Genomic DNA, 26,476 nt, shown 5'->3' on the forward strand with positions numbered 1-26,476 from the left:
AAATAAAAGATTGTTTCTAAAATCTTTTCTGTCTCTGGTCTTAAAAAGCAGGATTGGACCTGCACATACAGCTATATTTCAAAATATCTCAAATTTCCAACTTGGAAGAAGACACATAAACTTTCTCAGAGAAACTTAGAGAAAGCAACTCTGCATATTCACAAAACTTTCTCTTATTTATAGAATAGAATAGGAAAATGGTGAGGTAATTACCAACATAAGAAAGGAGTAATAATATTATTAATAATGATATTAATAGAATACTTGGGAACCTGCAGCATGTTTTATCACAAAGAGTCACCTGCCTTAAGGGAGATTCCAGGACAAGGAGGTCATTAAGGTTATATTTCTATCTTCAGGATTCAGCCAAAGTCAGACTCTCTGGAAAGCTGTAAATGCTCTCAGAACAGACTTTAGTAATGAGATTGGAACGAATGCTGGGACTGTGGCATAAAAGCATCTTCCTGTCCCTTGTTCTAAAAGTTAACTATTAAACCATATGTTGTTCATCCTGATTTATTTTACTCAACTCTAGAAGCAAGGACACTCTGATCAGACTGCCCTGGGCAACTGAATACCTTAGTGAAGCCTTTTTGAAGACAGTGTTCTTCCCACCAACCTTACCCAAAGGGCTTCTCTTATTAGACTATCAATTCTGTGTTACTGGTGAAGGATGAAAGTATCTTTTTTTGAAGAACAAGTTCTTTCTCTCCCTGAATTTTTCTGCTCTTTGGTACATTCAACATTTTAAAGTACTTTATCTCCTCCCCACCCCACCCCCATTCCTTTTTTCTACTCAGTTTATTCTTTTAATTATTTACAGACTTGCTTGTCTGGACACTTCGTTTTAGTAGGAGTTGGCCGATTTTTTTTCAACACCTTTTAGTGGAATGCAATAATAGACTCATAGAGAGGGAATCGGTCTTAACGGTGTTTTTAGGGGTTTTTTTGTTTTTTTTTTTGTTTTTTTTTTTTTTTTTGTGACAGAGATCTTCTCCCTTTATTGATTCCCCCCCCGTGGACTGTCCACTCTACAGCCTGAAATGGCTACAATGGTGTCTGAAAACTTGGTTGTTAGTCACTGTTCAAACCATTTTTCAAAACAGCTCTTGTAAGTCCCATTTTACTCTGTTTTAAGGACTTTGTTAGGGCTGGTTTCATTTTCTTTGAGGAGTCATGCTGGCAGAGAAACACGGTCTAGAACTTTTCTTTTAAATGTGGTATGATTGGGATTATAACCATATTGAATCTCAAAATGTATTATATTGAGACTGTGCAGCTAAAAGGAAAAAGAGGTCATAAGTCTTCAAGATTTTTCACAAACATGAAAACCAAGGGATACAAATGCGAGAGTTCACCAAGCACAACATGATACCCCACTGTTGAAAAGACATTTTCTTATGCTCAAAATTCATTATTGGGGGAGGACATCTATATGTGGGATTTTCCTCCATATTTTTAATAATGGATACCTGTGAATATGCCTTATGTCTATGTAATATCCATACAATATCACATTTGTGAAAATGATATAAACAGCATGACAGGAAGCCCACTTTGAAAACAACTGAAAATAGCTCTTTCTTATGCTCATCTTCTAAAACTCTTAATTTTCACTTAACCAGGACTCAATGCTTTCCAGAGAAGAATAAAAGTTGAAGAATTTAGGGACTAAGAGAAAGGGTGAAAATAGGCAATGGTATTCAGATTTATAGAAAATGGCAATATTTGTTTAAAAAACCAGGATTTGGGGCCAAGTTTTACAGTGAGTATTGATAAACACATAATAAAACTTTCTAAATATTCAAAAAGTGAAAGAATGAAACATCTAACTCATTTTAAATTTAGAGTGATAATTAATAGTGAAGACACAAATCAAAATTGACAAGGGCTCAAATTTGAGAGAAGGACATTGAAATATTCATTGCCACTGGAGGAAAGGTGAACATGAGAGATACAGCCCAGGGAAAACCTCATGATGTGTAATCCAAAACTCAACATCGTATAATAAAGTTTGTCTATTTTTCTTTTCAGGGAAGTATTTGAAGAAAGATGGTTCCATGTTTTTTTGTTGTAGTTTCTTTCTTTTCTTTTCCTTTTCTTTTCTTTTCTTTCTTTCAGCTAAAATACCACTCTAAATTCTAGGGAAATTTTAGGAGCTCCTCTTAGAAGATCTGACCCAGATGAAGTAAGTGGTTGTGGTAAAGTGATAAACTCAGCCAATCTTTACTAAGCCCCAAGTCCCTGCTTAAAGCAAGGTTTTGGGGCTTAGAGTGCAAACTGGTACTCAGTGGTCCGACTGCACAAGCGCAAACTAGAAAATTAGGTCTACTGGGCACCTGGGTGCCTCAGTCGGTTAAGCCTCTGACTCTTGGCTTTGGCTCAGGTCCTGATCTCAGGGTTCTGTGAGATGGAGCCCAGGAGCAGGCTCATGCTCAGCAGGGAGTCTGCTTGTCCCTCTCCCTCCCCCTCTTCCCCTCCTCCTACTTTCTCTCTCTTACTCTCTCTCTCTAAAATAAATGAATAAATAAAATCTTAAAAAAAGAAAGGAACAGAAAATCAGGCCTGAGTACTACCCTGGAAAATAAAGATTCTCAATCTGAAGGGTAGTCCTACCACTGCTTTACTGTATGTGGAAACCATGGCTAAATTATATATCTCTATTTTCAATGAACCTAAGGAAAAATCAATGTGTGATTTTTTTGTATATATTTTTCAAGCTGTAAACTGTAAAAGGCATCTAAAAGTAAAGTGATATTAATGCCTCATGAGAGAAACATATAGAATGGTGATGAATGGATTAAAAATATTTTAAATGTTTGCTTTATAAAAATACTAAATACTACTAGTACTACTACTATTACTACTACTAATCCTTCCAGAAAGTTGGTGGGAAAAGGGCCTACAGAATACAATTGTTGGGAAGAAGCAGCAGATTTTTATTTTGGAGAAAAAGATGGGAAAAAGACATGGAAGTCCTTTCATGGGAAGTCAAACCCCTTGGTCTATGAGAAGTAATAACAACGTGTCTCCTAAAACCAAAAGAGGCAGTAAAGAAAGCTTCCTGGACTCATGTGCTTCACCCTTCTGGAGATCCAGCGAATCCATAGCCCTGGGTTCATATTTCTATTAAATGATAACACAGTAAAATCTCATCATCACTTTCTTTGCTTTGATAAAATTGGCCAAGCTCCCAATCAAATTATACTACAAATTTCTTTCCCACTACCAATTAGGTAAACATAAAACCAGGCACAAGCATCCGGTAATGGAGAAAGGATGGGTTTTAGAGCCTTAGAACTTTGAGTTTGTATCCTATTTCCACCCTTTAACAAGTCATTTAACCTCTCTATGTCAAAGTTTTCTTATCTATTAAGATAATGGTACCTATCTCACAGGATTATTTTAAGAATTAAATGTAAAATGTTTGGTTTGAGAGGTCACTCAATAAAAGGCAACCAAATCATTGCCTGAAGTAAAATCCAGATAAAACATATTTAGCCAGGACTATTGCTCTGGGAGGTAGATCTGCTGTCCATGCTACAAAATCCATTAAGCTGAAATAATTTGGTCATTTTAACCATACTCTTTAGAGATTTTTTTAATGACATTTCCCAAAAGTCAAGCTAACTTATGGTTATATGGAATTGCTGCCTTTAAAAGAGGGCTTTATTCAGTTCATAAAATAGTGCATCTGGTTTTGTTCCCCCAAATCTGGGATCATAGAGACCTTCAACCATAAAAGATAAGAGTGACACTTAGAAAACCAGGTTTCTTAAAAGCATGGTAGGAAATGAGTGCAGATGATCAGGATGACAGGAAGTGCCCCCAAGTCAAAGTAACACGGAGAAGAAATCTGCCCTGCAGATGAAGAAGAATGGAATGACAATTGAAACACTTGTGAGAAATGGAGGAGTAAAGAGCAATATCAAGTCCTAGAAGACTGTTAAGAAGTGATCGAAACTCCGACTCTGAGGTGAGAGATAAGGATTCAAGAATACATACCTGTGGGAAGAAAAGCAGTGAGAGCAAAATTCCTAGGAACTGAGAAGCATTTAGTAATAAAATCCTTAAGTGGATGTTCCAAGGTGGTGCTAGCTTCAGAAAATACAAATATTGATGGGTTAAATCAGGACTGAGGAAAATATAAAACCAAATATGGGCAGCTCAGGGGGAAAAAAATAGGCAGCTTGGGACTCAACTGTCATCACAATTCATTTGTGTTTCACATCCCACTGTTTGTGACATTAACAGAATTTCGAATTTAGCAATGAACTATTTTTGTATTGTGAATCTCTGCAGCCATTTTCCATATGTAGCTACCACTGCAACGAGCAATAATAGCCTTTTGATCTTTAAAATACTTGCAATTAATACTATTCAAATTAGGGGTCACCTAAGAGTTTCTCATGTTAATTCACTTTTTCTTCTACTTGAAGTGGAGTGTTATCCCTGATCTTTATTTGCATCAAGTCCAAATTATTTGACTATTTTAGTAACAAATCCTTTGGTTGCTTTCGCTTTTATTGTCTTTTTTTTTTTCAAAAGACAAAAGTTAGTTTCAGATATTTGAATTCTATTTTCACTTAACTAGAATAGCTAAAGCAAATCTTTGCATGAAGGCATTTAAACAGGTAAAGTTTACTCACAGAGTTCCTACTGTGTGTCAAACATTAAGCAAGACAATTTTACGTATTAGTATTTTTATATTAATGAAGATGAATTACATACATATAATTCATATTACATACACACACACACACACACACACACACATATGGTGAGTTTATATTCATTGCACCCAGAGCTCTTATGTCATCTTGTTTTTATTGCTGTCATTAATGTATATCATCTACTGAGTATCTATTATGTTCCAAGAACTCTTGCAGGTGCTGTACACACATACTGTGTAATGAGGCCATTATTGCTCCATTTTCCATTTGAGGTCTTAGACACAAGAAATAGCATATCCATGAGTATATGATTTGAATGGGGAGGTGGTAACCACAAACATGGCTGTGCAACTACAGAATCTACGTTCTTTTCACCATGTAGTTCTGCCTACAGGCAAGCCTACAGTTTTAGAAAGTCACCATAATGTGTTGTCAGGATTTCACACAACTGCTTTGTTCTCATAAATGTTATTCCACTGTGTCATCATTCTCTTAAAATCATTTACACTCCCACAGAATATCTATACTGATGTTCACATGCCTTTTCTTTTTAAATGTAATTCAATTTAAAACATTCCTTAAGCACCTACTATGTGGCACATGCTAGGCTAGATATCTTCGTTTGCTATCATGTTAAAATACAGATCTACAATGTAGAATCTTTTCCTTCCTGAAGATGACTCTTTAGCTAAAATTGTATTTCTCATCCTTTTCAGTCACTGATGGTCTAAAGAAATGTAGAACCATGTGAAAAACATGAGCTTTAGACTTAAAAGTTCCTTTTAATAAAACAAACCTAGTTAGTCACAAATTGTTGAAACAAAATCTGTAACATGAAGGTCATTTAAGGCAGATTTAAACATCATTTCTACCTAGAAACAGAAAATTAGTCTGCATAATGTCATTTATCTACTGAGCTAAATTATATTATAATTTTCAGCTATAAACCCTGATTCTTAATGTGTGTCACAAAGATGATATCTTGACCTACCCCCACTAGGAAATGTGTTTTGAGTTGTTTTGTCAGTAGTGATAATGGAATTGCACTGGACAAAATATATTTTTGGCAAGTTTCCTTGGTAATGAAAATAACTGCAATAGTAATAATAATAATAATAGTAATTAGCATCATAATAATGATACCATTTGTTGAATACTTTACTATGTGCCAAGTACTGTGATTAACACTTTACATGAATTATTTTATTCATTTCTCAAAATATCTCATGAGGTATATACTATTAATAATCTAACAGAGAGGACACTGAGACACAGAGAGGTCAAATAACCTGCCCAAGATCACACAGATGGAGAAGAGGCAGAGCCGAACTTTGGATCCAGTGAGTTTGTCTCTCACACCTATATTAGGTGTGCAAACTAGCAGGCGCTATGATGTGTGTGCCCAAGAATACTGCATTTGTGCTCTTCTGTCTACATCAACCAGAACAGGGACCCAGCTGGTTTGTAAGCTCAAATCTGAAGACAGCTAACAGGAGTTAAAATTTGAGTTGCTGCTATTCATACTGCCTGCTAATTAAAATGCTCCCTTCTGAGAAGACAGTGGCTGGTTGGCATAACCCTAGAACATAATACATGTTCAAAAAAGTATCTGATGAATGTTAACAATGGTTTCTCTAAGTGCTGAGTTAATAGGTGATTTCCCTTCCCACCCTCTTTTAAAGAAAATATGCTGTCCAATTGTCTAAAATATTTTCACCAAGGGCATATGGTACCTAGGTGAGCAAGTGAAGAATTAGAACTTCACTTAAAAAAATTCTTTGTGTTTTGTTTTACTATTAGGTTGTTAGTCTCAGTTAAATAATGATTCCCTCTGGGAAATCTTTCTAGTTGCTCTCCTCTCTGATCTATTCTAGGATGGTACTCTTTACTCTGTCCTCCACAGAACTTTATGAAAGCCTTATACTACTGTTAACTGTTTGTCACCTCTACCTTTAGTCCCATGAAGACTGACTCCATAATTTATTTACCTCTTAGACCCCTGGGCATCTAGAGTGACTTGCATTTAGTTCATTAAAAACAAACAACTCAGAACACACACACACACACACACACACACACACACACACACACACACACACACACACATGCAGGCACACACAAACAAGCAAAAAAAATGAAAAAGAATGATCTTGTGGTTGACTGCACACTTTTTGGTCCTTGCACATGTCTTGTTTCTCCCTTTACATTGTGTGCAGGTCTCCATTAAAAAGTGCTTCCCATAACAATATTCAGGAATATCCTGAACTGACTGGTTTGTTCCCAGAGAAGTTTATGAATCCATTAAGGTAGGCACACATGCGCACGTGTGTGTGCACGCGCACACATACACACACACACACTCACATTCATACAAACACATTATGAAATATCATGAATATAATTGGAAGTCATGGTGAATGCAGTAGGCAATGTCTCAAAAATGGAGCATATTTTTTTTAGTTTCTAATTTGATCTTTTTTTTATTATGTTATGTTAATCACCATACATTACATCATTAGTTTTTGATGTAGTGTTCCATGATTCATTGTTTGTGTATAATACCCAGTGCTCCAAAAATGGAGCATATTTTAATCTTTATATTACTTAACATTTTATGTTTAGTAATTTTATTCTCTATCCCTAATATACTATATACCCAATATAAACTTCATGACGGTATAAACTTTATTTTATTCACCACTGTATCTCGAGTTCCTAGAAGAGAACACGGCACTAAATATTCAAGAAGTATATGTTTTTAAAAAAAAGGAAGAAAAAGATATAGAAGTTTTCACAATATTTCTCATATTGTTCTGGAAATAATAAAAGGGGTGGGTGTTTTCAGTACTTTTCCAGAAAAATATGAATCAGCAGTGAAATTGCAAGCTCTCATCCTGTTCCTCAGACCAACTATCAAATTCCTTCATGTACAATATGTCCCTGCTAGCCTACCCAGTTCCTGGCACTACTGAGTACTAGCTGAGAGCAGCTTGAGAGTCTCTATATTTTGCCCTACCTGCCAACTATGGAGGCTGCTGTCATACAGACTCCAGTATTTCCTACAAGTCAGCTGAGCCCCTAGAGGGGCAATGGAAAGAGATACAGAAGTTTTCCTATTATCAGGTATCCTCAAAGAGGATAGTGGTAACAAATCACTGGGTGATGATAGTAGAAATGGAATTAGAAGGCCCCAGTGATGCCTCCCATCCCAGACTTGGGGGATACAGACTCCTGTTGAGAGGGAAGATGAAGGACCCTACAAGGTTTACTTACGTTTTGCAGCTTCCAAATTGTAGCAGGATCCTACTATGTGAAATTGCTATTAGCAAATGTATACTTATACTGATATAATACAATGAAAATCTTGAGTTTTACTCAAGAGGAGATTATGTGGCAATTCCCTAGTATGGAGAAGATACTATTCTAATAAATTATCCTATATTTTGAGTTTTTTCAGACAACCGACTGTCTCGTTCCTATTCATCTTTGTATCTCTAGTACCCAGACTCAACATATGACTTAGCATATAGTAGTTTTCAATAAATGACAGATAAAAAAATTAAAGAATGTTTTATACAATGCTGAGATATGATTTAAAGGGTCAAACAAAAGCAGAGCTTTTCTAAGCTTGATCTTTCCAGTTTTATTAGCAAGGCACTCATCACGTATTACTGAACACTAGTGTCTTCGTGTTAATATAATAAACTCTCATAAACTGTGGTACGGAAATCCTACCATTTTATGTTCATATACCAGAAATTTTAAAGTCAAAATTCTTGAAACAGTGATTTTCAAACTTGAGTGTGCATTATTAAGCTGGGTAGCTTTCTAAATTCTAGATCCCCAGACTCCCTCCTCAGAGCTTCTAATTCAGAAATTCTGGAATGAAGCCCAGGAATCTTCATTTTGACAAGCAGCCTAGGAAATCCTGATGCAGGTGGTCCTTGGACAACTTACTATGGAATGGGTTACAAAGATAATGTGAAAAAAAAATCCTTATGCTTCACCTTTTCAATATGGAGAAAAAACTAGCCTATTCAATGTGACTCAACCATCAAATTTACCTGTGAAAAGACCAGGCAGTTTCTAAGACTTTTGAAAATGAACCAAGGGAGGATGCAAGGGCAAGAAACATTACATTTTAAGCTAGAAAGGGTTCTTTTTAAAACTTGACAAAGACTGGCAGGGCGCTTAAAGTAAAAGTAGAAGAATGGCAGAAGTGCAGCAATGTTTCGTGATCAACTCAGGGAAGCAATGTTGATTCAAGAGGTTTACTTGGTAAGATGTGTTTTAATGGTTTTTATAAATGCGGATGCCTTCTAAATCTTTGGCTTACTCTTAAAATATACACATATATATTTATATGAAATGATTTTAAAAATGTCCTCCTTAACGCCTAATTTGCCATAAGATCTTGGTCTTGCTAACATCTTTGCACTAATTGTAGCTCCTTGCCCAACCCCGTGAAACTTATCCCCTGGGATTGAAAGGAGATTAGTCTACTCCTCCACACATGTCCCAGGGAAGGTACAGCTTCTGCTTCTGCCCTGACCTTTAGGTCTCTGCAGCCTCTAATTATTTTCAATGGGAGTTGTCTTACCACTGAGCTTTCTAAAAACTCAGAGTTTGTCATTTTTTAAGAGCTTTAGTAATGAATGATGGAAATTATTTTATTATTCTTATGAATGTTGTAAATTGCATGACTTGTCATGGTTTTCTCTTTGTCTTGGCTGCAAGGAAGTTTAAAGGCAAATGTATAACACTTCACTGAATGTAATTTGTATGCTGACTTTACTCCTGGATCTACTTTTATGTCCTTGCCCTCATTTATGGTTTTGTTTTATTTTGTTTATTTTTCTTACCTACTTCTAATTCATGTATTTCACTGTGCTATCTGTTTTGTTTCCTTTGTCAGCCATTTTAATTCCCTCATTGGAACAAGGTGGCAGAAAGAAATGAAGAAAACAAAACAAAAAGTGTGTGTGTGTGTGTGTGTGTGTCTTTTAGTTATATATATCAAACTCACCCAAAATATAAAACAAAAACTAACCTCCTGAAATAATGGAGACATTTTGTAGTCTTTGGGCTAATAGATTCACTTGATTACTGGCAGGATTGCAACTTAGGGAGGCATAAAATTAAAATACCTTTAAGAGAAAATCCATATGAAATTCAACATAGGTATTCTCAGCACCAGGTCATTAAATCTGACATCCTTCAAGTACCAAAAGCCAACTATAGCTATGTTAAAACATGTGTATTCAGTCTTTAGCCTGACTGTATAAGAAACAGTCCTAGACTTAATCAGTCTAACAAAGTGCACAATTCTGAAAACATTTTTCTTTTAAGAAATTATACATGTATACATGCAATAATATGTGTTTCCTTATATGTATTTTACACACCCAGACACACACACATTTTACCTAGACTCCTCAAACCAAACACCTCAGTCCTTTGCCTCATTATTATTCTCTTTTAATTAAATAATTTTCATTAAAGCAACAAAGAAGGATAAGTCTTCTCAACTCTGAAAGCTCATCCTCAAGTTGGAGTAGCCTATTTTTTGCATTTCCTCTAATAATGATCCAGCTAGTCTCAGACTGATTTTAGTAAAATTTAGGCAAAGTTAAGAGAACTCTAACTGGGCACTAGACATCTTAACGATGCTACTCATCTTGATTTGTCTTTATGTGATGGCTCTGGGCTGAAACACTATTATGTTTGGGATTTAAATGTAATTTTTGTTTTTGTATTAATTTCTAGATCTCATATCCTTCCAGACGCTAAAAGAATATAGTACTACCCTGGAATAATGTCAAATTATGCTCATTTTGGGGGGAATGAGCTCCCCCCAGCATGGGCAACCAACAGTTGATTCATACTTCCATTACATCACAATTGGATTATAGAATTGCTCTTTAGTCTGACCTCTGCATGTCTCTTGCAACTCACTTGTAGATAGTCCAGAAGCTAGCAGCTGGACTTCATTTTTGTTCCAGCGGTCACCATTTTATGTTTCTCCAATTCCCTGAGAGTTTCACTATTGACAAGTCTACCCCAAATTCCAAAAGGCACTTAAATTTAGTGGGTTAAATCAGAGAGAAAATATTACCATTACCTTTCCATAGGTTCATGTCACTCAACTATATTTTGCCATGCATTCCTCATATATCAAAAGGGTGTAATGATACTATTCTCCAATAGAAGACTAAAGAAAACACTTAGCAAAAGTAAGTGATTGCAAAACACTTTTTAAAATCAAAATGCTGTATTTTTGTTTTTGTTTTTTTAATCTTGCATAGAACTCTGGCTCAATTTTTGAGCCTTTCCAAGTCCTCATAATTCTGTGGTATTCATAATAAAACCGGCAGATGGTTTGGTCTCTGAACATATGCTTTAAATGCCCCCTTTGCTATTTCAAAATAATGGACCAAACTGTGCCCTCAAATAGTCACAAGAAACTTTAAGGAGGAAAACCGAGAATAGAATATTATCCAGTGGGAATTAAACCTTAAAAAATATATTTTCTAAACTTTCTTATAAGCTTTATTCTACATACTAAGACAAACTATGCTTTTTAATAAAATAGGGTATAGTAAAGAAAAATCCTGACCAGCACAATATTGCACAGTTCAAGGAATAGATTAGAAGGCAAAATATAAGTTTTATATATTTATATTTTAAATTTCTGATTCTCTAAAACTTTATGAGAGTCATCTGATCTAATTTCTGGGTGATTGGCAGATTTTCCATTTTTATTATTATTCTGACTATTATTACTATCATGTAGATGTTTTATTGTTAAAGCACTTTGAAATTATTAATCAGCTAATTTAGTTTAAATTATGTTTATGCCTTTGTTTTAAATCCATGTTATTCATAGTTATTATAACTCTAAAAGGCTATTTCGCCAGCCAATTATTCTCATTTCAAAAACAGTTTGTTGTCAATGAAAGCAAATTTTCTAGGTTTTCAGAATATGAAATTCATCTTCAGTGGATAGGCATGTTTTGATAATGCTGTTCACATAACCTAGCTATACTTAGGAGGGTATCTCTGTTTCTTAATGTCTATATTTTATACATAGAATGAGCCTTTATTTCCACACTTAACATTTTGATGTGTTTAAGTTTGGTTTTGAAATAGCCTCTAAACTACTCTCACTTACTTTACAATGTCCGCAACACTCAGTAATCTGATCAACATTTCAGATAAAAAGACCAAACGATTGATAAAAAGGACACTTTTGTTATTATAGAAGCCTGAAGTTTAAGTAACTACTTCAGAACTGTAATGTCCCTTTCGAAATTCTGAACAAGGACTAGCTTGGTGCAAATGGAAAACCGAGTTTACTTGGAAAAATAAATGCAATAGTTGTACCCAAATGTGTTTGGGACACTGTTAAAACAGGTCATATTTAAATGTTGAGAATAACTAAAGAACCCTAACTTAGGAGGTAATTTTATACATATATCCACAAATATCCGAGCAAAATTTATAACTCTTATTGGGGCAAAACATTAACATATCCTTCTGCTAATAAAGACATGAAGTAACTCTGAGAAAACCCTCTCTCGTTTCTCTAACTTTCACAGTAAATGCAGCACTGAAGCTAAATTCTCAGTCAACTTAGAAATATGCCGAGCAGTATTTCAATAAACAACAAATTGATTCTCAAAAACCCACCAGATTAAAAACTCCCCCGATCTTTCCCTTGCATCCCCTTGTTCTTTCACTTTCCATGCACACACAATCACACTTACCTGCACAAGTCTGAAACATCAGTCTATGTATTTTTTTTGAAATGTACTCTGTACCGATGCATTTTTCTGTGTTTCTTTCTAACCCTCGGGAATGTTAAGAATTTAGGAAGAGAGCCACAGCTTAAGAGAGCAATTATTTGCCAGTAAATACTCAATTTGCTTGTCCTGTGATTTTTCTTCTAACTTGCATATTCAATAATCCGTCCCTGACTGCGTCACGAGCACAAAAAGTCTTTTCTCCAAAGGAGAACACTTTCACCAATCAACCTTCAGCCATGCCAGGGCACAGCTCTTCAGGGTGATTTGTTAGCTTTAATTAATAATTCCTCATGCTGGCCATTTTAACAAATAATGCAGTGAGACTGGGACGCTGGATGGCTATGATTCAGGCCGATAAAACTACAGTGGAAGGGGGTGGGGAGGGGTGTGTGGGGGAAAATCAGACGCCGTTTATAAACACCTCTAATCATACTCTTTCAGTTTACAATATAGAGGACATCTCAGCTGAATTACCACGTTATGTCCACCAATTTGTATTCAGATGGGAGCCATATGTTCCTCCACTTTATCTGCTGAGGCCTCCTCGGTGCCAACGCAGTTCGGGCAGACAACATTTACAAAAGAGGTCTCTAGCCTCCAGATTGCAAAAGTTTACTGCAGGGTGAAGTTGAGAAATCAGACATATAAGGCACTTCAGTGATCCTGCGTAACAGTCTAGAAACACAGAGGTAAGAATTATGAGTGTCAGATTCACTCTTATTCCCTCTTATCCTGCTGGGCATTTCATTTTGTCTTTTTAAAAGAAATCTCATACCTCATCCTCAAAACAGTTAATAATAATGGCTGATTTGTCCATGCATTCCACAAACATTTACTGAATCCCAACTATATGCCAACCACTGTATTAAATGCTGAGAATTTTTTATGGAAGTAAGACTTTTCCAGTGAAATGACACAATCCATGTATTTTTTTTCTAAACATACAGATAATTTGCTTGAACAACACCACCAAACAGCGTGCAAATAAAAATAAAGATTCGTAACACTGTCTGTGTGGTTCAACCAAGTAATCAGTACTTGACAGCACACTTGCGTCCATGTGCAAAAGAAATGCTCAGAGTAAAAACAAAGAGTATGAACAGGTTTTTTTCAAAGATTAGAAAATTCCCTTCAATGTGACTCGAGAACTCAGAAACATATCAATCTGTTCATAAGCAAGTTAAAACATTCATAAGCAGTTGAGAAACACACATAGGAAATTTTATTCATGACCCTGATCTAACATGTGTGTGTGTGTGTGTGTGTGTGTGTGTGTGTGTGTGTATGATTGCAAGTTCATTAATTTATTGGATACATATTTATTGAATACCGACTTTATTCTAGGAACCACTAAGTAATACTGGGTATCCAGAGGTTAAAAACAAACACACAGCCCTTGTCTTCAAGAAGCTCACAATTTAGTCAATAGACTCTAAAGGAGAAAAAAACATAGCTAAGCAGAAAACACAAGAATACTATATAGCAAGAGCAATGACACAAATATGCATAAAAGTAGGAGGCAGAGCTACTTGGACTACTTCTAAAGGTAGAGTGGGAATATCATTGGTAGGAAGAATATTCTAGGGAGAGGCAACATTCAAACCCTTTCTAAAACTCTTACTGGAATTAGATGACCAGTTAGAAACTGGTATTTAGAGCATGACAATTTCAGATCCATAACGGCAAACATTTCAGGATTTCAAAATAAATTTCCTAAGAAAAAAAATGCTCCCCCAAACTAAAATATCTGCACGTCATCAGAAAAGTATGCAGCATCTCCAGGACTGGAACAAACAGTGACAATATATGTCTTTCTTACTTTCAGTGTGTTACTTTCAGTGAGTTTCAGTTGGGCCAGACAAGTGGGAAGCATTTGTGACACACATTGCCTTTTTGTTCCTTACAGGCCATTTATCTTCTTTTACTGTACATACTTGTACAGCTTCTGTTTTCATTGTACCATAAGATAAATCATATCTACATGACCATTAAAGGAAGGGGAAAATCTATATCCATTTAGTGGTCACACATATAACTCTCGTCACAAAAAGCATGAAAATCTTGAGGAAAATAAATGATACTCTCAACCCCCCAAAAAGGCTCTTTCAGAATCAATAAATGCGCCTGCAAATTGTGCATAATTCTTAATGACATTGAACATCTTATTTTGTATTAAATTCAACAGTGTGAGGCCAAATACTGCATTCACCATAGATAAGTAACACATAACCGTTTTAAAGAACTGATACAATGTATTAATCAATTCAATACATATTTATTGAGCACTTGCTATGTATTAAGTACCTACCAGTAATTGTTTGGTTTTTATTTCTGTAATGTTCACATATGGTAATCGTTATTACTCATTGAGTGCTTACTATTTGTTAGGAACTGATCTAAGAATTTTATATATATTATCTCATTTAATCTTCACAGTGATATTATGAAGTAGGTACTAGTATCATCTCCATTTAACAGATTATGAAACTCATCGGTAGTGAATATGGATATGCACTATGTGGATTCATTCTAAATTACCAGACCAGTGCCAATAATGCCCACCAAAAATCAGTTCCATTACCTTATAGTTATATAGTCACATGTAGGCTTAGGTTATTATTTTTAATCTAGCAAAATTAAGGTGGTTTTGAGGTTAATTTGAGAATTAAGTTAAACTGTACCTACCGTGAGGCATGTCTCACAAAATAAGACTTAGATAATAGTGTTTATGATATCAACAGGCTCATGGGCTGCACTGAGAGATTAACTGACAACAAGCTTGAATCAGGCATGTTTTGTGTGATAAAAACTAGCACCATAAAACCATATGCTTTGGCATCCCCCTTCTCCTTATTAAAACGCCACAGACTCATAGAAGGTAATTCAGAATCTTCTCCATTTTTAGAAGCAGATTGAGTGAGTGGCTTAAAAAGAGGGGAGAGGACTTTGAGTCCTAGCTTGGCCACTTACTAGCAGTACATCCTTCCAAATTATTTAGGTACTCTGAGGCTCAATTTTCTCATCTCTAAAATGTTTTGTTGGGGAAAATTAAAGGAGATAATTTACATAAGGTACATAGCATAGAAACTAGCCCTGAATAGGTGTACAATATATGGCATTTCAAGTATCCAGAGTTAAAGCTTATCAGATACAACTAAGATTTACTATTTCTGGACCAAATAACACACATACATTAACTAAGCCTGCCTTAGACAATAAATGTAAATAAGTCTTACTAATGCACATCGGAGTTGGTAATCTGGCAGAATTTCCTTTGAGAATGTTTATAATAGAGCTGAATGGTTTTATTTAAGAAAACAGCTGACAGAAAAATAGATGACATGGGAGTTTACCAGTTAACAATAGAAAAAAATTCTTACTTTTCCAAGTGATTAATACAATATTACATTTTATTTCATGGAGATGGAAAACCCTATTTGGCATTCACCGGGGAAGCCGGCACTCAGCACAACCATTCACTCTCCTCAGATAACTATCAGCATTCTCCAACTCCAAGGACTCTGATGCCCTCTCCACATACTTTCTTCTCTCTTGGACCTTGATTAAGTCCAGCCATCTCCAGTTCCTGCCCTATTGGAGCAAATATTATTGGAACATGTATTTATTGATGGTGATAAAGCTGTTTCTAGGTGACACAGAGTATTTCATGGAGGGGCTTCACGAAGGCTCTCACTTACTTGAATGTGTATATAAATTTTCTCCTTTGGGGATTTCTTTGGGATAAGGGACTGCTTAGAGCCTGCATTATTGGTCCTTAGACTATGGCCTCTGGCTGAGATCAGGTTTGTATGGGAAAACTAGCAGATGAGTTAATGAGGATAGAGACTGCCTGTGCCATACTAACCTGGGCAGCCAGAGCTTTTTAGAATCTGCTCATTTCTCAACTGGAAATCCTAATTGGTAGAAAGTTAAAGTATGGAAAACTACTTCATGTGCTCTTTCTCTAGATTGGTAGCAATGACTTAGTAAAATTTTGGTCTGGTTGGGTCCCTGCTTCCTTACTAACTGCTTGAGTCTTTAGTCTCGTATCAGAAATTTAATCTTTTGGTCAAAAATGATGACAACTGGAAGTTATTACAGAAACATCTCAAAGTAGATGCTATTTTTTATAACCTTTCCCCAAATAAATCCCATATATTTTATAATTTACAAACTTATGCATTTTTGCATACATATATAAATACCTAATACCTAAATGTTTTACTAAGTGATAACTAAATAATGGAGGAGGAGAAAGATGACTTACTTTTAGTTTCAAATTTAGATTTCTGTCTAAGCAAGAATTTTAGAATTCTAACATTCTGAAATTGTTAAATGTTGATCAATATATTTGGCTGTACTAGGTTGAGGTTAAAAACCTTGAGTTTTTTCAAAAGTTCCTAGTCCCTTGAGGCATTGCTTTCTCAGTGAAAATCCCCAACCTTTACAAATGTGAAAATTGGGATTTCCTGAAGGAGAAAAATGTTTCTGGTCAGCGAACTAGTCATGGCTAGTACACAGAGTGAAGGAGTCCAAGATCTTATCAGCTTTCCTGTGACCTTGCTATGTGATTTGCTACAAGTCATTTAATATCCTCCTATGTCTCAATTTTATCTTCTTTTTTTAAAAAAGGCTTATTTATTTATTTGAGAGAGAGAGTGTGTGAGGGGGAGAATCCTCCAGCAGACTCCCCACCACATGCAAAGCCCAGTGTGGGGCTCGATCTCACAACCCTGAGATCATGACCTGAGCTGAAATCAAGAGTTGGACACTTAACCAACTGAGCCACCCAGGCACCCCTCAATTTTCTGTCTTCTTATCTATGTTACCCAAATAACATTATGAAGATAACGTGGATCCAATATTTTGATCATCTCACAGAGCATAAGCTAAAACCCTAAATTCCAGAATATCTGAATGATACTACCAGTATCAAATTGGCAGACACTAACACCCTGTGCAATCTTAAATAACATATTTAGCTCCTCATTGTCTCTACTTTTTCAGCTATAAAATGGGTGTAGTCATGTTTACATTTTCCATTAGTGTACTGCAATGGAGAAACTACTGCATAATCTATTAAAACTTTCAACAAAAATTTCATACAATGTAAAAATTTTGACCAATATCATCAAGCCACCAAAACTGATTTTCAAATATAGCAGAGAAATTGATTTTAAAATACTGAGGCATAAAATAAAGTAAATGTTTCCAAGCATGTTCAGATACTTAAGAAACAAGACTATTAAAAGAATGGGAGAAATCCTTTTATTTGTGTGGCTGCATTTTATGGTAGATCCTAGAATCCAGGAATGAGAAAACAGAATCAAGGAAAGTGATTTTTAGCAGACTGCTCAATGATATAGAAAATAAAATGTATTCACTAATGGGTTGGCAGAAATGTTATACATGTGCTTGTAGAACCCAAACTGTTTAAGCAGCTTTTCATACTTGGCAGAGCTGTGTTTCTCAAGTGTCCCCTCACAACCCCCCTCCCACCTCTCATTTTTTTGTCCTATAGTGCCAGGTGGGCACAGTAATGACCAAAGGGAGGGGCAAACTAAACAGAGGCACTCACTGTAGCAGGAGCCACTCCAAGGATCAAAGTGCCGATTTGGCTATGCCTGCCAAAACTGGAGTCTGCCACAATGGGTGGCTCATCAGCATGGTGCCCTGAGAAACACATGGGCCATTCCTGGTGGTTCTGCACCTGGGGGTGCAAGCCCCTCATCCTGCTTAGGAAGACTACCTGTTAAAAACTAAATGTGCTCATTTCCTTACCCACTCACAGCATTTGACATCAACATAATTCTGTGCTAGAATTATATTTATTGAATGTTTTCATTATGATAGATACTATACAAATCACACAAAAGCATAATTCCTTTCTACTCAGATTTCATACCTTACAGGATTCTAAGTAGAACTCTGATTTTCCTACATTAATGGGTAAAATCTCGGGCAACTAGTAGTCAAGATAATTCAATTTCCAGTACTTTTATCAGAAATATTTCTTTTTTTATCAGATATATTTCTTTAGTTTTCATATCTGTTGTGAGAAAATAATACATTAATACCTCAATTATCCAACATGCTCAATATTCACTTACAGGCCTGTCTCAATTTAACATGGTCGACAACCCACAAAAGAGAAAATAGAGCCCTTGAAAACTTAAAAGGATGTTATAAAGTATACACTATTGCCCAAATTCATCTTTACTCATCAGTGAGACTTTACCTTGGAACCAATATATTCTTCCTTAATACATAGTAACAGTTATTGGGACTCTCCATTCATGTTAAATGGGAAGAAAGCCCAATGATAACTGCAAGCAATAACCACCCTGTATCTCTGAATGAAGAGATATAATTGAATCTCTCACAAATCAATGTGGTAGAGCTTTACATTAAAATATAATGTTCATAATTCTTATGGGTTGAGTTGTCCCCTCAAAATTTGTATGTTGAAGTTCTAACCCCCAGTACTTCAGAATGTGCCCTTATTTGGAAATAGGGTCATTGCAGCTGTAATGAGTTAAGAGGAGGTTATATCGGAGAAGGGTGGTCTCCTGATTCAATATAAATGATATGCTTGTAAAAGGGGGGGATTTGGATCTAGACATGCAAAAAGGGAGAACACTATATGAAGATGAAGGAAGAGATCAGGGAGATGCTTCTATAGGCCAAAGAACACCAAAGATTGCCAGCAAACCATCAGAAATTAGGTGTGAGGTATGGGACAGATTCTCTCTCCCAGCCCTCAGTAAAACCAACCCTGCTGACACCTTCATCTCGGTCATCCAGCCACCAGAACTCAGGCACAATACCTTTCTGTTGTTTGAGGCACCCAGTGTGTGGTACTTTATTATAGCAGCCCTAGGAAACTAATACAATAATGATGATTGGGGGATCATTACGTGATGATCAAATCATGTTCAGAACACTTTGTTTAAGAAGGTTAAAAAAATATAAGATTGCAGAAAAAGTGTCATTAATATGCTTTAAATAAATAAGTCCTTTAATGTTTGGCAACTAGATCACTAATATACATGGAATGTACAGTTTTTAATGTTTGCTAATTCAACAAAATGTTGCTACCTTCACTAAAAAGACAAAGCGATACATACTCTATAGAAGACACCAAAGAAAGAGTCCCTAACCTGTAATGAGCATTTCAACTAGTAAGGTAGATAAATATTAACTGATTTTTATTTATTTGTTTAAAATACATAGCCTAATGAGGGTGGAATGGATATCAAGAGAAGCTATTGGTATGGAAGAGGCTGCCTACATAGAAGGGAACTATTAACAAATGGAATTTGAGTTTAGATAAAAAATTAAGAGACATTCATGCAGATGAGAAGACAGACAATCCTAAGTATGAGGAAGACTGGGGAAAAATAAGAAAACTGAGGCAAAGGAAGGGTAAGGAGGAAGAGTGGAAACAATAGTAGAGGGAATATGAAAGAAGGTTAGCTGATATTGAGAGTAAACAATCTGAAATGGGCACAGAAAATTATAAAAATCCCTGGAGGTGGTAACAAAGACAAGAGGTGGTAGCCCTCCTGTATTCTGAGCAGGAAGAGTCAAAAACATCTAGCCCAAGAATTAAGCTTTCTTTAAAACTAGTGCTCTGAATGCTTTTGTGTGAAAAAGAAAGACTGTACCTAATTTTTCTTCAAAAGGATTCAATTGTGGAATGGAAACTTTTTTTTTCTCTTTAAGTATAAACTAAGCAGTTATGGCAGGTAGGTCAAGGAAGAAATACTTTACAGAACAGGAAAGTATAACTTTATACAATGTGTTCCCTGGAGAAGTTACAAAAAATAAAAATAAAAAATGGACAAGGACAAAATAGTCCCACAAAGTTTGTTGTGTTAAATGGCTTTAGAATCTTACCTCTCCTAATTGTTCCTAACATTTTATTCAGCCAATTATCAACTTAATCTGGGGAAATAAAAATCAACTTGACTTTTTGACAGCCAAGTCAATCCAACTGCAAAATTCAAATCCTACAAGAACAGGGTGCGGGGAAAACTCTGCACAGCAAATTTTCAACTGCCAACAGAAATCCATAATAACAATCATCTTTTTCTTTCTTTCCCAAACTCATTCTCTCTAAAAAAACATTAATGATGGTACAGAGATGTTCTTGGATGAGATAAAAAAGTGAAGAGAGCTATTCACTCTTTATGGTAATAGGAAGTTGTTACTCAGGATGGTCAAAACTGTAATCTTTTTCTATTCTTCATAGAAGTTGGAGCTGGCCCTGTCCACATCTCAAAAATAACCCAATTATATCATTAAATAGAAGAATTACAGTTTAATTTAATCTATTTTCTATTTTAAACAATTCACAAATCAATTTAACTATTTTTTCATTGGGGAAATTTTAGCTTAGATAATGATGTTCAAATAGGGAGCGAAAATGTTGAAAAGGAAGGTGAGGGATATTTTTTATGTGGGTATTACCTTTTCTTTCTACTGATTTCCGCTATAGAAATGCCTTCTGCAGAGCGTTACTACTTCTGGTGGGTAGGAAAGAATGCTCTCCAAACTGAGATGGTAGTAAAATGAATAAATTCACATCAATGGGAAAAGAAATGAGAAGGGGATGAGCAAAGAGAGAATGTTACAGCATTAAAAAAAGTGGTTTTGGCCTTTACTCAAAATAATGCTTACTTAAGCTTTCTCCTCTGAAGAAGAGTAATTGAAAAGAGAAAGGGGAAGGAAAGAAGGAAGGAAGGAAGGAAGGAAGGAAGGAAGGAAGGAAGGAAGGAAGGAAGAGACGGAGGAGGGAGGGAAGGAGGGAAAGAGGGAGAGAAGGAAGGGAAAATTATCAAGTGATTGAGCATAAAGCAAGAAAGTAAGAAGATGCGAAAGTGGGAAAGAAGGAAAGAAAGAGAGAGAAAATCACTAATAGAGGTACTCTTTCATCCCTTTCTTAGTTGCTGGCCCTCTAATCTTCCTTCCTTCCTTCCTTCCTCACAGATCCAAATGTTTGGAACACAACTGGGATAGTTGAAAAGGCAATGGGGGAAGAAAATTTCTCCTTTCAATTAATGTTCACTTAGGTATAAAATTTGTAATACAGTAGGTCAAGTGTTTTTAAGTTCATGTGCCCCTTTGAGAATAAAAAGTTATGAACCTTTCCAAGGGAGAAAGAAAGGGTACGTTTATTTATAAATGCATATAAAGTATACATACACATATTCATATACATATATATAAAGTATATTTGCATATATTTTCAAAGGGTTCATATAAACTCTGAACTGATCCCTACAATCCAACCATCCATTAGTTCAATGTAAAGAACCACTGGCTCTAGAATTAGGACCAAGCCAAAATACACAGGTGAGGATAGGGACATGGAGAAATGGGAAATAAAACCAACCAACACACACATAAAAAAGGTGCCAACTTTTTGTCCCCAAATAAACTCTTAAGCTTCTATCTTCATTATTTTTGGAACTTAGAACACAGAAAATTATGACTTCACTAATGAACTATTTAACAAAAATAAAGAAAAGCATAAAGCAAGATATATAATATTAGAGTGATTTTGCATGTTTTTAATCATTAATTTTACATTCCTCCCTGTTAATTGCTTTTGGTAATGCACTGACATGTAATACTGTCCTGATTTTGAACATTAGCTCTCATATATACAATAGCATTGAAAACCAGGGCTACTTAATATTGTGAATAGCAACTCACCAGACACACAAGAAATGACATGAAGATTTAGCAATGAAAATTAAAAAAAAGAATAATAAACTAATTTCAACATATTAATTAGACTGTGTATATTTGAAGACAAAGACCATGCAAAACTGTAATGAGAGCTGTTGATACTTGTTTAAAACATAATAATTTTCATACTATTTCATAATCTTTAAATGCCTTAGGGTATCTTCAGCTCATCTGATTTGGGTATCAACACTGGAAAGTAAGTAGGAGTGATATTTTGATTTTATAAATGATAAAACAGAGGCTATAAATGATTAAATAACATGTTTAGTATCACATATGTAACATGTGGAAAAGCTAAGACTAGAACCCCAGTATTTTGATTTTTCTACTATCCTATACTTCACTCAAATATGTCCATTACACATAACTCACTTAGGCACCCATGTTGTCTTACTCTGAAAATAAGGAAAATGCTATATACCCTCAAATGAGTTCATATCGATGCCATTTATTTCCCACACCAGGATTTGTTGGATGCAATAGAGTGAAACAGAAAGTATATTAGCTATTTTAGAGGTGCACATAGATATATTTAAATGTATACTGAATATGTTATATAAACTCTACAGTGGATACATGTCTCTGTGTTTGTCCAGGCTTGTGTGTCTGGGAACCAATGTGTATTTAGTTATCCTATTAGAAAACAATACTGTCAAATTAAACTTGCACTTTATTATTAATCTTGCATTCAGTAGTGGCACATGTTGACAAATAATTTACAAATCTGTCTTAGGAGTCCAGATATCAGAACCCACCTGGAGAAAAATTGTGAATTTTTCTTTTTCTTTCTTTCTTTCTTGACGGAGTGTGCTTGACGCACACATGCAAGCGTGCACCTGAACAGGAAGAGGGGTGGCAGAGGAAGAGGGAGGAGAGAATCTTAAGCAGGCTCCACACTCAGCATGGAGGCAACATGGGACTCGATCTCACGACCCTGAGATCATGACCTGAGCTGAAATCAAGAGTTGGACACTTAACCAACTGAGCTACTCAGGCACCCCCAAAAATATTAAGTGTAGATGAACCTTGTCCCCAGTTATTCTCCCTTACCTCCCTTTGACCTTGTTTCCTTTTGATCTTCTTAGTCCTTTCTTCAAACTTATCAAAAGATTTATTTCTGGTCTCTTTTTCCTGGGGTGCTAGAACCTCCCTCTTTAATTACAGCTGTAAAATGAAGTCCTCATTTAACTGGGATTCCTACCACTATGTCCTTAGCCCACCTTGCCAATCCCTGAATTGAAGTGCTGCCATCTATCTGACTAATTTCACTCTGCCTTGTGTCATGCCTGCACTTACCAGAGCACACTTTTTTAGATATCAGTGAGAGACTTGAGATTTTCCTATTTCCTGGCAAGTTATAACTGCATTTATCTCAGCCCTCCATGTAAAACATCTCTACTAATATTTCAGTAATCCCATTTCTGGTTCACTCAATCTTGGCTTACTTCCCTTTCCCAGTTGGGTTACCACTATGGTTCTAGCATGCTTTGTGGAAAATAAAAGGGCGCTCATGAATAAAATCTGTACCACAAGCCAGAAAACCTCTAGTTTAGCTCAGTTCCTAATGGTCAACTTGGTTTCCTGTGTTCTATTTATCAGATGGAAAAAAAAAACCACTATTGCCAAATTCCATGAGATATATAAGGATCAATATTTAAGCTGTTAGGAGAAAATGTACTAACAGATTTTGTAAGTGCTCATACTGAGACTTTTCCTCTACTTCTAGAGCAAAAAAAGAATACTCAGAGTACTCTAGAAATATATAATAGAGGTGACCCATTCTTCTAAAATTCATCTGTAGTAGGCAAAATAATTGCACCCCAAAACTATCCACTCTCTAATACCCAGAACTTCTAGTACATGGCAAAACATTACACTACATGGAAATGGGGACATTGCAGATATAATTAAGATTGTGGACCTTAAAATAGGGAGAATATCCTAGGTTACCCAGATAGGTCCAATCTAATTACCTTAAAAGCAGAGAACATTTTCTGGCTGGAATTTGGGGGAAAAAAAGGGGGGAGGGGAAAGCCGGAGAAATTCCAAGTGTGATTCAAGGCACTCTTGCTGGCATTGAGATGTAGGGACCTGTGTGCAAGAAGCAAAGGATGTCCTCCTGCTGACAGCCATAAAGAGATGGGGATCATAGTCCTACTACCACAAGGAACTGAATGAGCTTGGAAGCAGATTCTTCCCAGAGCATCTACTTAAGAAGCCAGCCATCTGACACCTTAATTTTCATCTCATGGAATCTGGAGCAGAGGAATCTGTTGAGCCAACCCAAACTTCTGGTCTTCAGAACTGTGAAATAATAAATTTGTGCCATTATTAGCTGCTAAATTTGAGGTCATTTGTTATAGCAGCAATAGAAAAGAAATATACCATTCCAATTCAATAACCAATAGATACAATAGTTTAAAATTATATGGTAAAGAGTTGGAACAGGAACCACTATTACAAACACCATAGGTTCTTGGTATACTACGAACACATTCTTTTCTCAATTTTCTTTTTTATAGTCACATCCTTAGAGAAAGTGAAATAACAAAGGACTGAAGAACAAAGATCATGAAGTGTGTATATCTACTTAGTGCCAAATGTCCTCACCAAGACGCTTCACAAATATGCCTTTTCCTCACAGGCAAGAACATTATCCCAATAATGCTACATTACTCATACCAACTAAATCCATAGTTATAAAAAATGAAAATAAATCTTAGAATAGTCAAGGTTTTATAAAGACAAGATGATAATGGTCATTTAAGAAACAATGAAAAGAAGGTAAAGAAAATCCAAGCAAATGTCCAAAACGAATGTCCAAAATTCACAGACTATATGTATACTAGGGTGTGCTACATGAGTTGTCTTATAACCATACATTTAAAGGAAATCATGTTCAAAATTACAATTCTGTATTTTTATATGGCATCACCAGAGCTATTTTTCAAAGTACCTTCCAAAATTATTTTTCTTTCTTAATCACATTTTTTTTCTAAAGCCAGATTGTGGCCTCAACAGAACAGAACAATATTAGAAGAAAGGCAATAATTGCTGGGGGGGGGGAGCGAGATGTCAGAGAAGTAGCAGACCTAAATTCCATCTAGTCCCAGGAATTCAGCTAGATAGGGATCAAACCATTCTGAACATGTATGAACTCAACAGGAGATCGAAGAAAAGAATAGCAACAACTCTCTGAACAGAAAAGCGACCACTTTCTGGAAGGTAGGACGAGCAGAGAGGTGAATCCGAGGTGATATTCGGGAGGATAGATGGCGGGGGAGGGGGCCTCCATCAGCCGCTACCAGCAAGTGATAGAGCAGCGGAGCACAAACTCAGAAATTTTAGAAGTCTGCTCTGCTGAGGGACGTCGCACCAGTGGCTAAGCAGGGGGTAGAACCCTCACTGGGACAGTGTGGTCTCAGGACCCTCAGGGTTGCAGAAAGACCGGGGGTGCCCGAGTGTAGCAGACCTCCCAGGTATCAGAGCGGGGAAGCTGGCTGCAGAGATGGAGCTGAGGAGTGGGCTCTCAGCTCAGGGTTGCCATAAACTGTGATCCACAGCACATTGGGCCACTGCTCTTCCAGCAGGGACCCAGCAAGCAGCAGATCTGGGGAGACTCCCCTTCCTCCCCCAGGAGGAGCAGTGCAGGAGCACGCTGCAGGGATCTGCTGGGTTTGGAGACACGAAATGGGGTCATGTGCCAGAGATAGAAATGCTCGGTCACAGGCCAGATGAGCACAGAGTGAGGTCGGAGACCGGGGAGCCAGGAGTGATTGCTTTTCTCTGGGGGCACACTGAGGGGTGGGGCCCCGAGTTCTCGGTTCCTTTGGGGCAGGGATTGGGAGGCCGCCATTTTCACTCTTGTCCTCCAAAGATGTACAGAAAGCGTGCAGGGAACAAAAGCTCCCGAGAGTAAAACCGAGCAGATTACTTAGCCAGGACCAGCAAGGGCAGGGCAATTCCACCTCCGGCAAAGACATTTGAGAACCACTGCAACAGGCCCTTCCCCCAGAAGATCATCAAGAACAGCCAGCCAAGACCAAGTTTACCGATCAACGAGAACGGCAGAACTCCAGTGCTAGGGGAATACTGCACATAGAATTCATGTTTTTTTCCCCATGATTCTTTAGTCTTTCAAAGTTAATTAATTTTTTAACTTTCTTTTTTTTTTTTGAATAGGTCAACCAGGAAATTAAAGAAGAATTAAAAAAATTTCATGGAGACCAATGAAAATGAAAA

The 26,476-nt window shown here is 36.4% G+C and overlaps 1 protein-coding gene across 26 annotated transcripts in view; it reads right to left on the reverse strand.

Annotated features, from left to right (window-relative positions):
- The window catches only part of ZBTB20 (zinc finger and BTB domain containing 20), a 777,345-nt gene that overhangs the window by 431,207 nt on the left and 319,662 nt on the right, over window positions 1-26,476 (reverse strand). For 4 of the 26 annotated variants that reach the window (XM_073893748.1, XM_073893744.1, XM_073893720.1 and 1 more), the window contains exon 1: window positions 12,440-12,765. The exons of the other annotated variants lie outside the window; for them this stretch is intronic. The gene's annotated coding sequence lies outside the window, so the exon portion shown is untranslated. Of the gene's footprint in view, window positions 1-12,439; window positions 12,766-26,476 lie in introns of those variants that run through there. 26 annotated transcript variants of the gene reach the window in all.

This window comes from Callorhinus ursinus, unplaced genomic scaffold, assembly GCF_003265705.2.
Source record: "Callorhinus ursinus isolate GAN/ISIS: 27379988/994484 unplaced genomic scaffold, GSC_fseal_2.0 scaffold1, whole genome shotgun sequence".
Classification (NCBI taxonomy): Eukaryota; Metazoa; Chordata; class Mammalia; order Carnivora; family Otariidae; genus Callorhinus; species Callorhinus ursinus.